We start from the raw sequence: 13,841 nt of genomic DNA, 5'->3' as shown, positions 1-13,841 counted from the left end.
TTCCCACCAACAGTGCAAGAGGGTTCCCTTTTCTCCACACCCTCTCCAGCATTTATTGTTTGTAGATTTTTAAATGATGGCCATTCTGACGGGTGTGTGGTGATACCTCATTGTAGTTTTGGTTTGCATTTCTTTAATAATTAGTGATGTTGAACATCGTTTCATGTGTTTGTTGGCCATCTGTATGTCTTCTTGGGAGAAATGTCTATTTAGGTCTTCCACCCATTTTTGGATTGGGTTGTTTGTTTTTTTGATGTTGAGCTGCATGAGCTGTTTGTATGTTTTGGAGATTAATCCTTTGTCAGTTGCTTCATTTGCAGATATTTTCTCCCCTTCTAAGGGTTTTCTTTCGTCTTGTTTATGATTTCCTTTGCTGTGCAAAAGCTTTTAAGTTTAATTAGGTCCTATTTGTTTATTTCTGTTTTTATTTTTAAATTGTTGAGATGTAAGAGTTCTTCAGTGTTATAGATACAAGTGCCTTATCAGATATATAATTTGCAGACATTTTGTCCCATTTTATGGGTTGTCTTTTTACTTTATTTTTAAAATTTTTTATATTTTGCGGTACGCAGGCCTCTCACTGTTGTGGCCTCTCCCGTTGCGGAGCACAGGCTCTGGACGCGCAGGCTCAGCAGCCATGACTCACGGGACTAGCTGCTCCGTGGCATGGGGATCTTCCCGGACCGGGGCACGAACCCTTGTCCCCTGCATCGGCAGGCGGACTCTCAACCACTGTACCACCAGAGAAGCCCTATTTTATTTTATTTTATATATTTTTTGACCATGCCATGCAGGCATGTAGGATCTTAGTTCCTTGACCAGGAATTGAACCCGTGCCCCCTGCATAGGAAGTGTGGAGTCTTAACCACTGGACCACCAGGGAGTCCCTGTCCTTTTACTTTCTTGATAGTGTGTTTTTTTTTTGATAGTGTGTTTTGAAATTCAGAAGTTTTCGATTTCATGAAATCCAATTTATTAATCTTTTTCTTTGGTTGCCTGTGCTTTTGGTGTCATATCTAAGAAACTGTTATCTAATCCAAGGTCACAATGATTCCCTCCAAGTTTTCTTCTAATAGTTTTATAGTTTTAGCTCTTATATTTAGGTCTATGATCCATTTTAAATCAATTTTTGATAATAGTGTGAGGTATGGGTCCAACTTCATTTTTTTGCATGTGGGTGTCCAGTTGTCCCAGCACCATTTGTTGAAAAGACTATTCTTTTCAGATAGAATGATCTTGGCAACTTTGTTGAAAATTAGTTATAGATGTGAAGGATTTACTTTCGGACTCTCAATTCTATTCCACTTGTCTATATATCTTGCTCTTTGCCAGTACCACACAATCTTGATTACCATAGCTTTATTGTAATTTTTAATATGGGAAGTGTGAGTCTTCCAATTTTGTTCTTCTTTCCAAGATTGTTCTATCTATTCTTGGTCACTTAAATTTCCACATGAATTTTAGGACAATCTCATCAATTTCTGCAAAAAGCTAACAGTGATTTTGATATGGATCATGTTGAATCTGTAGGTCAGTTCGGGAGTAATGCCATCTTAAGAATACTAAGTCTTTCAATAGATGAACATGGGATGTATTTCCATGTATTTAGTTTTTCTTTAATTTCTTTCAGCAAGGTTTTGTACAGGCTAACTTATTTTTGATAGGCTATGTGTACATAACCACTGATGTTTCAAATTCACTTGAACAGATGGAAATAGTAATAATGGTTTATAAGAACTCTGCTCTCCTTCTTGGCCTCAGAGTAATTTTGAGTTGAAAAGGTTAGAAAACTGTGTGAAGTTGATGTTACCAGTGAGGATGACTACTTTTATCTACCAAGTACAACTGTCGATAGGGTTGTCTATCTTAATGGTGTTGGATTACATAATATTGGGCATGCCACAGGTCATTTGGGGATTATAAGAGCCTTATTAAATTAGTGCTGGTCTAGAGGACTGGATAGGAAGAAATTATTTTTTGGTTTGTTAATGACCTCTGTAGTCATTATTTCAGATTGTCCCATTGTTATTTTCTATTTTGAATCACATATATCCCTCATCTAAACCAACCTTAGTTGTCCCTGTGAAGGGCTTTTACTCTCCCAACTTCTGATTTGTGAGAGCTTTATTCAGTCACTTCCTGACCCTTAGCATCTGCACTTGTTTCCTAGACCAAGTTGCCTATTGCCTCATATCTTGGAATACAGTAGTGGCCAGCCCCGTTTTGTCTTTGTGAATCCATTCTCTTTCTCTATAATCTATTCTAGGATGTGCTGCCATGTTAGTTTTTGCACATTTTCAACTTCATAATGGATCTTTAGGCAACACAGAATCCACATAAATTCTTCAGTGGGAGAAGAGAATTGCAAACTCTTCATTCTGTCTTATAATAGTTTTCAAAATATAGCTCTAATTTGCTCATTTCTATCAATTAAGATTGTGTTTGCCTACCAATAAGAAAAAAAATTAACAAAGGCTTAAAGAAACAGTGGGCTTATTTATCTCACATAGAGAGAGTCTCATGTTGGGCAGTCCAGAGCTAGCCTTGAAGTATCATGGACTTAAGTGCCTTCCATTTTTCTTCAGCATTCTTAAGTATATAGGCTTCATCTTCATGCTCAGATACTCATGTTCCAAGATGACGTCTACACCACCTTCACCTTCATATCTGTGGGGGTTTTTTTGGTTTTTTTTTTTTTGCGGTATGCGGGCCTCTCACTGTTGTGGCCTCTCCCGTTGTGGAGCACAGGCTCCCGACGCGCAGGCTCAGCGGCCATGGCTCATGGGCCCAGCTGCTCCGCGGCATGTGGGATCCTCCCAGACCGGGTCACGAACCCGTGTCCCCTGCATCGGCAGGCGGACTCTCAACCACTGCGCCACCAGGGAAGCCCCATATCTGTGTTTTGAGTATGAAGAAAGAAAGGGAGAAACTGGCATCAGTAGGCCATTGGTAAGAAGTGTGTTGCTTGGCCAATGTAGCTGCAAAAGAGGCTTGGAGTGAAATTTTTAGGCAAGCAAGGGAAAAGGAGTAGGTAATGAAGATTGTGTCAGCCCAATCCACACACTTTGCCATACTGTACAGTTGTTGTTTCAATACTGTACTCCAGTGTCTAAGTTTGCTTAGCTTCATAACAATGTATGTTATTTTGGATTGACTGTAATTATATATGCTGGCAAACTATCAGATAATTACATCAAATAATTCCTAGGAAAAGCACAATCAACAGATGGAGTTTACTTTTGAAAACTTGATAGCCACTGTAACTGATTTGTTTGGAGCTGGGACAGAGAAAACGAACGCCACACTGAGATATGGGCTTCTCCTCCTGCTAAAGTGCCGAGAGGTCACAGGTATGAGCAAGATGGTGGGCAGAGTGAATTTCAGGGAAGATATTGGGTCCTCCATCTTATTTCTCTTAGAGAAGCTTTATTTTTGAAATTTCTGTGCCACCAGCTATAAGTTTAAAATTAAAATATTTTAAAAAGGTTAAATTTGTACAATAGGGGAGAAGGACTGAGAAAAGTGAAGACAGTGTGAGCAGTAGCAAAGGCAGTAAAGCTATGGATTTCATCAATAAAGAATTCTGGATAAGTGTCTGGACTTCATGGGAAGGGATTTGCAGCAGGCACAGCCAGCATAAATTGGCCTAGGATTGAAAATTAGTTTTCTTAAGAAGAGTCCACTTTGAATGGTAGGTATGTTTTTGCAGAAATCTTTCCTTATTCTGAATATGCAGCATTCTAATGCTAGGGTAGGGGAGATGGGAACTATATTTGTTGAAGTATAGCATAAATTCTAGAAATTCGGTAAGAAAGGCTGAGAAAATGTCCACAGTCTGGGAAGTTCTTTACAAGGTTAGATTTAGAAAAAGATCTACGCTATTTAGACAAAAGAAGTGCCTAAAGGAATTTTTTCCCTTTTGAACAACTTTAATGTTTCCCATTTTATTGAGATATAATTAACAAATATAAATTTATATATTTAAGGTGTACAACATGATTTCATATTGTGAAATCAAATTGCAAAATGATTTCCACAATCAAGCTAATTAACTACTCTTAGCAAAATTCAGGTATACAATACAGCATTGTTAACTATGGTCACCATGTTGTATTGATACTTTAGATCCCCAGAACTTGTTCATATTATAACTGAAAGTTTGTACCCTTTGACCAACATCTCCCCATTTCCCCCACCCCAGCCTCTGACAACCATCCCTCCACTCTTTGTTTCTATGAGTTTGACTTTTTTATATTTCACATGTAAGTTAGATCATGCAGTATTTGTCTTTTTGTGTCTGGCTTACTTTTTCTTAGCATAATATCCTCCAGGTTCATTCACGTTGTTGCAAATGGCAGGATTTTCACCTTTATTGGCTGAATAATATTCTGTTGTATACATCATCTTTTCTTTATCTGTTTATCCATTGATAGACACTTAGGTTGTTTCCATATCTTGGCTATTGTGAATAATGTTGCAGTGAACATGGGAATGCAGATATCTCTTTGAGATACTGATTTCATTTCCTTTGGATATATACCCAGAAATGAAATTGTTGGATCACATGGTAGTTCTGTTTTTGATTTTTTGAGGAACTTTTATGCTGTTTTCCATGATGGCTGTACCAGTTTACATTTCCATCAACAGTGTATAAGGGTTTCCTTTTTTCCACATCCTCACTAATACTTGTTATCTCTTGTCTTTTTGGTAATAGCCATACTAACAGGTGTATGGTGATATCTCATTTCCCTGATGTTGAATACCTTTTCGTATACCTGTTGGCCGTTTGTACATCTTCTTTGGAAAAATGTTTATTCAGGTCTTTTACCCATTTTAATTGGGTTATTATTACTGTTATTATTATTAGCTATTGAGTTGTTTGAGTTCCTTATATAATTTGGGTATTAATACCTTGTCAGATATATTTCACAAATATTTTCTCCCATTCTGTAGGTTGCCTTTTCATTTTGTTGATTGTTCCTTTTCCTGTGTAGAAGCTTTTTTATACTGATGTAGTCTTACTTGTTTATTTTTGCTTTTATTGCCTGTGTGTTTGGTGTCGTATCAAAAATTATTGCCAAGACTATGTCAAGGAACTTTTCCCCTATGTTTTTTACTAGGAGCTTTATGATTTGAGGTCTTACATTTAAGTCTTTAATCCATTTTGAATTAATTTTTATGAATGGTGTAAGATAAGGATCAAATTATATTCTTTTGTATGTATCCAGTTTTCCCAGCACCATTTATTGAATGAATCCAGTTTTCCCAGCACCATTTATTGAAGAGACTGTCATTTTCCCACTGTGTATTCTTGGCACCCTTGTCAAAGAGAGTGACTGTAGATACATGGATTTACAGATCTTTCTCAACTTCCAATGGGGTTACATCCCAGTGAACCCATTTTAAGTTGAAAATGTTATATGTCAAAAATGTGCTTACTACATCTAACCTACTAAATAGCATAGTTTAGTTTAGCTTACCTTAAACATGCTTAGAGCACATACATTAGTCTATAGTTGGGCAAAATCACCTGCTACAAAGTTTATTTTATTATAAACATTGAATATCTCATGTAGTTTATTGAATACTGTACTGAAAGTGAGAAACAGAATAGTTGCATGGGTACAGAATGTGGTTGTAAATGTATTGGTTGTTTATCCTCATGATTGCATGGCTGACTGGGAGCTGTGGCTTGCTGCTGCCGCCCAGCATTATGAGAGAGTATCATACTGCGTATTGCTAGTCTAAGAAAGGACAAAAATTCAAAATTCCAAGTACAGTTTCTACTCAATGCATATGGCTTTTCTACCATTGTAAAGTGGAAAAAACTGTAAATAGTACTGTCATAATTTGGGGACCATCTGTATTTCTGCTGTATTCATGATGTTCCATTGATCTATGTGTCTGTTTTTATGCCAGTATTCTACTGTTTTTATTACTGTATCTTTGTAATATAGTTTAAAATCAGAAAGTGTGGTACCTCCAGCTGTGTTTTTCTTTCTCAAGATTGGTTTGTTCAAGGTTTTTTTGTGGTTCCATATGAATTTTAAGATTCCTTTTTCTATTTCTGTGAAAATGTCATTAGAATTTTGATAAGGATTACATTGAATCAGTAGATTGCTTTAGGTAATGTGGACATTTAGAGAATATTTATTCTTCTAATCCATGACTGCAGGATATCTTTTTATTTGTGTTTCTTCCATTCTTTTTAATCAGTGTTTTATAGTTTCTGATGTACAGATCTTTCACCTCTTTGGTCAAATTTATTACTAAGTGTTCTGTTCTTTTTGATGGTTTTATAAGTGGATTTTTTTTTTTTTTTGCGGTATGCGGGCCTCTCACTGTTGTGGCCTCTCCCGTTGCGGAGCACAGGCTCTGGACGCGCAGGCCCAGTGACCATGGCTCACGGTCCCAGCCGCTCCGTGGCATGTGGGATCCTCCCGGACCGGGGCACGAACCCGTGTCCCCTGCATCGGCAGGTGGACTCTCAACCACTGCGCCACCAGGGAAGCCCTAAGTGGATTATTTTTATCATTTCTCTCTCAGATAGTTCATTGTTAGTATATAGAAACATAACTGATTTCTATACACTGAGTTGTATCTTGCTATTTTACTGAATTTGTTTATTAGTTCTAACAGTTTTTGGTGTAGTCTTTAGGATTTTCTACATATAAGATCCTATCATTGTAAATAGGGACAATTTAACTTCTTCCTTTACAAAATCGATGCCTTTATTTTTCTGGTCTAATTGCTTTGGCTAGGACTTCTAGTACTGTGTTAAATAAAAGTGGGGAGAGTAGGCATCCTTGTCTGGTTCCTGATCTTAGAAGAATAGCTTATAGTAATATTAATCAAAGAATTATATTTGCTTAATTGGAATAATATCAGAAAACACCTTTTGATAAAAATCCATCAATGTTGGTATAAATGGGTTAAAATATTCTTTAATAAACTGAGAGTTAAAAGGTTCTGGCTCAAAAGAGCAGGAACAAAATGGTGGGGTCATAATTTCATGTACTATTTGTTTCCCACTCACACTGGATTAAAAACATCATGCTATACATTTCATTTGGTCTCCAATATTCATTAAAAATTATAAATGGTTTAAAATAAATACAATTATACAGCTAATATATTTTACCTCTTAAAAAAAAAGAATAGCTTATAGCATTTTACCTTTTTTTGGTTAACCATCCACTCTTCCCTTATTTATTTATTTTAAAATTAAATGCTTTATTGATGTAACATTGGTTTATAACATTATATATGTTCCATGTGTACAACATCACATTTTGTATACACTGCAGTGTGCTCACCACCAAAAGTTTAGTCTCCATCCGTTCACCATACAGTTGACCCCCTTTACCCATCTTGCCCTCCCTTCACCCTGCTTCCCTTCTGGTAACCACTACTCCGTTCTGTGTATCTATGTTTTTGTTTTTGTTTGTTTGTTTGTATACTCCACATGTGAATGGAAGCATACAGTATTTGTCTTTCTCTGACTGGCTCATTTCACTTAGCATAATACCCTCAAGGTCTACCCATGTTGCAAATGACAAGATTTCTTTCTTTCCTTCCTTTCTCCCTCCCTCCCTCCTTCCTTCCTTCCTTCCTTCCTGTCTTTCTTTCTCTCTCTCTCTCTCTCTCTCTCTTTCACTAAGTAGTATTGCATTGTATATATACCACATCATCTTTATCCAGTCATCTGTTTATGGCCACATAGGTTGTTTCCATATCTTTGCTATTTTAATGCTGCAGTGAACATAGGTGTGCATATATCTTTTTAAATTAGTGTTTTCATATTTTTTGTATAAATACCCAGAAATGAAACAGCTGGATCCTATAGTAGTTCTATTCTTAATTTCATTAGAAATCTCCATACTCTTTTCCATAGTGGCTGAACCAGTTTACATTTCCACCAACAGCATATGGGGATTTCTTTGTCATTGACTTTTGGCAGTTTTAATATAATGTGTCTTGGAGAAGGTCTTTTTGCATTGAGGTAATTAGGTGTTCTCTTAGCTTCATGCACTTATATATCCAGTTCCTTTCCCAGGTTTAGGAAGTTCTCAGTTATTATTTCTTTAAATGAACTCTCTGTTCCCTTCTCCCTCTCTTCTCCTTGTGGGATACCCATTATCCTTATGTTGTCCTTCCTAATGGATTCCAATAGTTCTTTTAGAATTTCTTCAATTTTTTTTAACACCTTATTTCTCTCTCCTCTTCAACCAGAATCATGTTTAGATTTCTATCTTCAGGCTCCTTAATTCTCTTTTCCATGGGGTGCCCTATTTCCAATGCTTTATAACAGCGGTCCCCAACCTTTTTGGCATCAGGAACGGGTTTCGTGGAAGACAGTTTTTCCACAAACGGGGACAGTGGGTGATGGTTCAGGCAGTCATGTGAGCGATGGGGAGCGATGGGGATCGGCAGATGAAGCTTCGCTCACTGGCCCACCACTCACTTCCTGTTGTGCGGCCCGATTCCTAACAGGTGGCCCAGGGGTTGGGGACGCCTGCTTTATAATGTGTTGTTCATCTCATTTATTGCATGCTTCAGCTCCAGATTTTTTTTTTTTAATGTTTCAGTCTCTTTGGTAAGGTATTCTTTCTATTCATTAATTTCATTCCTTAGCTCATTGAACTGCCTGTCTGAGATTTGCTGTATCATGTTGAGTTTGAGTTTCTTCACGACAGCTGTCTTGAATTGTCTATCAATTAGATCTCAATATTCTGTAATTTTCAGTTTGGCTTCTGGAGAATTTTTATGCCATTGTTACGATGGTGCTTGATGAGTTGTTCTTCTACTGGTGCATTTGAAGTAGCAAACACCTTTCTTCATTAGGTAAAGGTGTTTTATCTTTCTTTTAACCTTGTTTCTAACAATTCAACAGGTTTGTAATTGGAGGCCTTATTGTTTGTTTGTTTTCAGTAGATGACACTATAGCACAGGTTTTTGGTTTCTCTTACTTCAGCTGCCTCTGGCTATATTTGAAAATTGGCACTTTCCACCCCACTGCCTTTGCCAGAGGTGTTGTTCGGTGCCCTCATTGTCGCTACTGATGCCTCATTGTCACTGGTGCCTTGCTGTTGCTGGTGTCACTGCTATTGCTGGCATTGCCGCCTGGGGCACCAGAATGGCAGGCACCTTGTCCAGGGTCGTCTGGGCTGTGGGCTTCACTGCCGAGGGGGGAGGGTGGGAGTTGGAGGGCAGTTGGAGCTATGGTCACCTCTGCTGCATTAGGGGCTTTCAGGTTCGTGGGTGCTGCTGCTGTGGGCGGGAGGGTGGGGGTCCAGAGTTGCAAGTGCTTCCACAGCTGAAGGGACAGAGTCACAGGTCCTGCTGCCACTTCTCAGTTCCCTGTGGCTGTGGGTGCTGTTGTGACTGGGAGGTCAGAATTGTGTGTAATGCCCCCCCCCCTCCCCGCTACTCCTGGATTCTCTGGGGCTGTGGGCTTAGATGCCATGACTGGGTGCCAGGATCTCAGGCATTGCCTCACCTGTTCTCTCCATTCTGCCTCCTCTATGTGTTCCAGTCCACCCACCTTTAAATGTAGAGAAGTGTGGAATTCTCTGGCATCCTCATGTGTTGGGCAGAGTTCCCTTTGTTGAGTTATGGACGTTTAACTGGTTGTAGATTGAAGGTGGGGATAAAGGGAGTGTCTCACTCTGCTGTAATGCTGATGTCACTCCCCTCACCGTTGAGTATGTTAGCCCTGGGCTTGTCATATACGTTGAGATACATTCCTTTATTTTGTTGAGATACATTCCTTCTATACATAATTTGTTGGGAGGAGTTTTTATCATGAAAGGATGTTAAATTTTGACCAATGTTTTTTCTCCATCTATTAAGATGACAGTATGATTTTTATCCTTTATTCTATTAATGTAGTACATCATATTTATTGTTTTGCATATTTTGAACCACCCATATATCTCAAGGATAAATCTGGCTTAATCATGGTGTGTGATCCTTCTTCTTAATTTTTTAAAATACTTATTTATTTATTTTTGGCTGTGTTGGGTCCTCGCTGCTGTGCACGGGCTCTCTCAAGTTGAGGCGAGCAGGGGCTATTCTTCATTGTGGTGCACTGGCCTCTCACTGCGGCGGCCTCTCTTGCTGCGGAGCACAGGCTCCAGGCACGTGGGCTTCAGCAGTTGTGGCTCACCGGCCCAGCAGCTGTGGCTCTCCAGCTCTAGAGCGCAGGCTCAGTAGTCATGGCATATGGCTTAGTTTCTCCGCGGCATGTGGGATCTTCCCGGGTCAGGGCTCGAACCCATGTCCCCTGCATTGGCAGGCAGACTCTTAACCACTGCGCCACCAGGGAAGCCCAGTGTGTGATCCTTCTAATGTGCTCTTGTATTCAGGTTGCTAGCATTGTGTTGAGAATTTTTGCATCTATGTTCATCAGGAATATTGGCCTGTAATTTTCTTTTTTTGTACTTATGTCACACTTAAAAAGCAATTTTATTATTCCAGAAGTCTTGAGTCCAGAAAAATGGTGTTTGCCATAAGAATTTCCTTTCAGGGCAATAGCTTTAACTTTTATGAACAATTTTTTTAAAAATTTAAAAAAATCTTTAAGCAAATTATGTTTTTCTGGGTCAGAACCCCATTGAAATGATGATAAATTAATTACAAATGAGAGTTATTCCTGAAGAGTCAGGAGATCTCATGTAGGAAAATGGAGGTTTCAGAGAGGGTGCTGGGCACAAGGTTTAGAAAACATCTATTTCAAAATGGACTAGGTGGCTAAAGCAGTTGGGAGAGGAGACACCAAGAACAAAAGAGAAATGATAAATTGAGGCTTCCCAGTAATTAGAAAATTAATTACTAAGAGTTTGAAACATCTGCCTGAGCATTTGCAATAATTCTAAATTGGCATCTAAAAATTAGGAATTGAAATACATGTTAAAAGACCAAGAATGTACAAAAGAGTCAACATAATCATAGTTGTCTTAGTCATAATGATATAAACAATGAATAGTGATATAATAAAAAATTGTGATATAAATATATTGTGGAAAATTGAGTGAGGGGAAGTTGTGTGTGTGTGTTTGTGTGTGTGTGTGTGCCTGTGTCTGTTTGTGGGTACTTATTTTGTATGGGGTGGTGGTTGAGATGTAAACCCTCATCTCACTTATCAGAAAGTCATTATACATTGTCTAAAAATGGATAAATCAGGAAATAAAAGTAGTAATTTTTAAAATAAATTTATCTATTTTTTATTTTTGGCTGCATTGAGTCTTCATTGCTATGTGCAGGCTTTCTCTAGTTGTGGCGAGTGGGGGCTACTCTTCATGGCGGTGCGAGGGCTTCTCATTGCGGTGGCTTCTCTTGTTGCAGAACATGGGCTCTAGGCATGCGGGCTCAGTAGTTGTGGCTCGCGGGCTCTAGAGCGTAGGCTCAGTAGTTGTAGCACACGGGCTTAGTTGCTCCACGGCATGTGGGAACTTCCCGGACCAGGGCTCGAACCCATGTCGCCTGCATCAGTAGGCGGATTCTTAACCACTGAGCCACCAGGGAAGTCCCTAAATTATTTTAATTAAAGAAAAAAATCAAGATCCACTGGATGCTTGTCATTGGGTAAAAAAAGAAGAAAGTGGTAAGTGGCATAAATGTATATAGGATTATCTGCCTGATATGCATAATATCTCTGGAAGGTATATAACTAGTTGGTGGGAATGGTTGTTTTTGGAAAGTCTAAATAAATTTGTGTAGTTAGATGGGAAGGAGACTTACCTTTTACCATACGTGCTTTTTGTGACTTAATGTATTCCTCTGTTTTTTACTTGAGGTATAAGTTATATAGAAGAAAAATCACCTTTCTAAGTGTAGAGTCTAAAGAGTTTTGATCAGTATGTGAAGTTATGTAACTACCACCACAACTAAGATATCAAACATTTTCATCATCTCAAAGAGTTTCCTTATTCTCCTTTTGCAAACAATCCATTTCCCCCAGTTCTTGCCCTTGGTAACCGCTGATCTGCTTTTGGTCCTACAGTTTTGCCTTTTCAGGAGTGCAGTATAATGTGACATAAATGAAATAACTTGTAATCAATATATGCCTTTATCTCTTTTTTATGTGGCAGAATATGTTTGAGATTCATCCTTGTTATTGCATATATCAATGGAGTATTCCTTCTTTATCGATGAGTGGATATCATGTGGAGTGCCACAAATTGTTTATTCATTCACTAGTTGATGGATATTTCGGTTGCTTCTAGTTTTGGGCTATTTGAATAAAGGTGCTTTAAACATTTGATACAGGTTTTTGTGTGGACATAAATTTTCATTTCTTTTGGGTAAATACCGAGGAGTGGGAGTTTAAAGTTAAATGTTTAACTTTATTTAAAGTTTAAATAAGTTAAATGTTTAACTTTATTTAAAGTTTAACTTTATTTTAAAAACCCACCAAACTGTTTTCTAATACCGCTGTGACATTTTTCCCTCCTACTAGCAATATATGAAAGTTCCAATTGCTGGAGGTAGGTACCCTCCAACACTTGCCGTTGTTAGTGTTCTTAAATTTTATTTCATTTTATTTTTAATTTATTATTTCTTATTTATGGCCTCTGCCCTATTTTTTGTTTTGTTTCTGGTATTTATCGGCATTCCTCCAGCCAGATCACCTCGTTCTACCAAAACAATCCAATACGTTTTGAAAACCATTCTGGAGGGGCTGTTCTTGGGTGGTGGTGGGAAAGGGAGTTTTGGCCAGAACGATATTGACTGGTAGGGGAAAAAAAAATCAGAAAAACACCAAACCAAGTACACGCCTCTCCCCACATACACACCTGTATTTATGTACCCGCACACATGGCCGGCCAAGCCGGCCCTTGGGGGCTTTGAACAATCATCTCAACGCCTCTTTCCGTTTCTCTTGTCCTGAGTATGGGTTGGGGCGAAAGGGGAGATACATCAGATCTGCAAATATTTTTAAAGCGAAAAAAATAAAACATTTAAAGCATCGTTGTTAACTTTGGTGGAACTGATTGTCTGTTGTGCTAACGCTGGAGGTTTTCTCGCTTTTCCGTGTAAGGGCTTGCAGGCGCGTGTCAGATGTCTGGCTCGCCCCACGTGGAAGGTGGGGCGGGGATCAGGGGTTAAAGGTCGGGGCCTTGGCGCCGCCCCGGGAAGCCGCACCCCTTTCCGCTCGCTGGTGGTACCCATAGTTCCTGAGCGGGCTGAGGCTCAGCCTGGCTGGAATCCAGCTCCAGATCCCGCGCAGACAGGGTCAGACGGCGGGTGGAGGCAGGCCTCACTGCTGAAGCGGTGGCCTCCCCGAACACGCTTTTTTGCAGCACAGGGAGTGCCTAGGGGTTGGCGGCAGCGAGGCGCCGTGCGACGTGGTCCAACCTGTGACACGAGCCTCCCCTTCGAGGGCGCAGGGCAGGTGGGGCGGTGCTGCCTGGACCAGGTATAGCGCCCGACTTGCTCATCCCCAATCCTGGCGCGAAGAGCCTGGCAGCGCTCTCAGCTCCGGAGCCGGTGGCAGAGTTGCGGGTCCGGCGCGGCGCGGGAACTGGGGGCGGAAAGACGGCCCTTCGCCTGAAGCGTCTTGAGGCCGGAGACTAGGCAAAGAAAGCTCGAGAGGCAAAGGCTCCTCCCCACACTGTTGTGTTGTTTACGGTTTGCACTGTGCTGGCTAAGAGGCCGGAACCCGGGCAAGCACGTGGCCGCTGGCCCTGAATGGAACCAGGGTGCGCCGTCTGCGTGCCCACCGACTTCCGCGCCCCAACACTTGCCGCCGCACCCTCTAAATTTTAGACACTGAAGTGGTTGTGTAGTGATATCTCATTTTGTTTTACTTCTATTTTCTCGGTGAATAATGATATTTG

At 39.8% G+C, this 13,841-nt stretch overlaps 1 pseudogene; it reads left to right on the top strand.

Moving 5' to 3' along the window:
* The window catches only part of LOC132439171 (cytochrome P450 2C18-like), a 59,390-nt pseudogene that overhangs the window by 19,978 nt on the left and 25,571 nt on the right, over positions 1 to 13,841 (top strand).

The sequence above is a fragment of the Delphinus delphis genome, chromosome 16 (assembly GCF_949987515.2).
Source record: "Delphinus delphis chromosome 16, mDelDel1.2, whole genome shotgun sequence".
NCBI lineage: Eukaryota > Metazoa > Chordata > Mammalia > Artiodactyla > Delphinidae > Delphinus > Delphinus delphis.
The sequence above is the reverse complement of the archived record's forward strand: the minus strand, read 5'-3'. Positions and strand labels throughout refer to the sequence as shown.